Below are 2,472 nucleotides of genomic sequence, written 5' to 3'. Positions count from 1 at the left end.
ATGTAACAGCATTCATCCATGACAATAACTAAAAGATTTAGTTAGTGGTTTAGGATATACATAAGTCAGTATACCTAAAGTTAGACTAATCAATCCACTTATTTTGATTTCCAGAGGGACGAACTGTCCCTAGCTTTACTTCCCTGCCAGGAATCTTCCTACAACAAGATGTTGATTCACATTTTTCAAATATTAATAAGTAGGCCATACAATTAACCTCTTGGCTTTGCAATTTGTGTTCTGTAATACAAGGAAAATAACACTAATTTCATCTATACAGTGCAATATGGCACAATGTAAAGCTACTAGAAGCAATGTAGCTTTATAAGCAGTGTACTSTGCCTGACCTGAACAAGGTATTCCTGTGCAGTTTTGCATGCACCAGTACCTGTTAGGTACAGGCCTTGCGCTTAGGCAGTGAGACCCTTGTGGAAAAGTTGTATGAGCAAATTTCTAGGTGTAAACCTACTTTAAATAAAGACTAAGAATGATAACTACACTGGCTTTAAGTAAATAATGCTAGAAAAGTAGCAGATCGCAGAATATGCATTTCTTTCAAGAAAAGCCTTAAATAGACTTCTTCTACAAGCTGGTGTCCTACAACGCAGACAGTACTTTTAGAGAAGTACACAGTGTTACACAAACATAATATGGAACTGTATAAGACTTAGAGGAAATCTATATTCAGAACAGAAACTTTTTTCTTCCTAGTAAGGTCATTAGCTAAGATTTCAGTAATATCAGTTACTCACTCACAGTTACAGAGCATTTATGAAAGCCAGAGTCAATAGTTCTATGTAATTTTTTGTCTTGCTCTCTTATAATAATGCTTTGTAGCTGTGCATTTAGCAATGTGGACAGCACCTGTCACAGGTCTGAATGTGGAGGTTATTTAAATCTCTGTGGAAAGAGTAGCAAGACTGCAAAGTGGTGCAGATTAGTCTCTGCCATGTGACCTAAGCACATGTGTACAAACACAYACCATGCTGGTATTAAAGGGACTCCTTAGGCTCTTACTTACAGTAACTTCTTTCTTTTCCTTTTTGATTTTTGTTTTTGTTTTTTTTAAAACTCTCATCGCCATCTATGGAAAATTCATGTATACAGCCTAGTATTTTGGGAGACTATTTTAGTAGTACTTGCATCCTTCTGTTTTTGCCTTTTGAGATATATATATATATATCTATGTACACAAAGTATGTCAGAACTTGGACAAATAGTTCTGCTGAGATTGTTCCACAGTCTGTAACCATTTTGCAAGAACACTGTGTCCTGCACAAGTGAGAAACACTATGGACTTGCAGAATCTTCATCCCAGAGCTTGAGGTTAGCTCCTACATGCTATGGGCCTGAGCCATTGACAGCCATAGGAACAAATACAGAGACCTTCAGTTTAACATAATATGTTTTGGAAACCTGAATTACACAACAAAACACAGCTAGTATTTCTGACAAGACAAATGAAAACTTTCTGGAGTTGCTATGGCTTTGTGCACATGCACTGCTGTCATCTCTGCTGCTTTTCCTCTGGAATAGTATAACGAAAAAGTGTAACGAAAACCAAGTTATATCTATATTGACGGGATGGAAACTTAGCCTGATCTGGTAGAAGACATTGCTGCTACATGAAAGTCTCTCCTTCACTGTGCCAGGTACAGTTCCAAGCTTTGAACTGCAAATATATGATTCCAACCAAAAAGAAACTCACACCGTCTACAAAGCGCTATTTGACAGCCTATTGGACTTCCTTGATGTTAGTTTCAGCTGGTGGTTTTTCCATCTGTTACTGGTCTGCCATGGCTGCAGCAGGATAAAGTCTGAATTTCACCCAAAACAAAGCAAAACAACAACAAAAACACACCCCAACCATCCTTCATTTATACTATGCAGTTAACTCACAAGAGGAACAATTGAAATTTTATGACTTGTTTCCAGATCCACAGTTTAGAAGTTTCATATGCAACATATCACTAGGAATTATTTATGGCAACACTGGCTACATACTGTACGCATACTGCTTCCCTACTCTGTGTATGTATACATGCATGCACCATGCAAATGAAACTTTTTTTTTCTAACCAGGTGATCAGACTCCGGTAACCTACAAAGCATATAAATTGCATTTTTGTCTGTGTTTAATTTAATGCCTGATGTTCCCAGGGGATGAGCTTTATATAGACCTAAAAGAAGAGTGTTAAAACCTATGGGATAACACTGTGAAGAAATACCTGATACACCAACTAAGTCTCACCTGAGTCAATAAGAACTCTCATTGCACTATAGATAACAGGTTCATACTGCTTTGTGAGCCATTATGCTTCTAAAAAACAAAACTAGAAAGACTGACTACATTATGTAAATCTCTCAGCTCCTTTGCTCTTGACTCCTTCAAAAAATTCTTAAAAGATACTGTAACTACAACGATTATAACAAGGGATTTATTTAACAGAAAACGTTAAAAATCTGAGGGGC

General features: G+C 37.0%; 1 protein-coding gene and 1 long non-coding RNA gene across 2 annotated transcripts in view; one reads left to right on the top strand and one right to left on the bottom strand.

The window, feature by feature from the left end:
* Positions 1-2,472, bottom strand: part of COBLL1 (cordon-bleu WH2 repeat protein like 1) — a 91,254-nt gene that overhangs the window by 14,438 nt on the left and 74,344 nt on the right. The window lies entirely within an intron of this gene.
* Positions 1-2,472, top strand: part of LOC146600263 (uncharacterized) — a 63,739-nt gene that overhangs the window by 35,254 nt on the left and 26,013 nt on the right. The window lies entirely within an intron of this gene.

The sequence above is a fragment of the Rhea americana genome, unplaced genomic scaffold (genome assembly GCF_003343005.1).
Source record: "Rhea americana isolate MKP2758 unplaced genomic scaffold, rheAme1 scaffold_124, whole genome shotgun sequence".
In the NCBI taxonomy this organism is placed as follows: domain Eukaryota; kingdom Metazoa; phylum Chordata; class Aves; order Rheiformes; family Rheidae; genus Rhea; species Rhea americana.
This window is presented reverse-complemented; position numbering and strand designations above follow the sequence as displayed.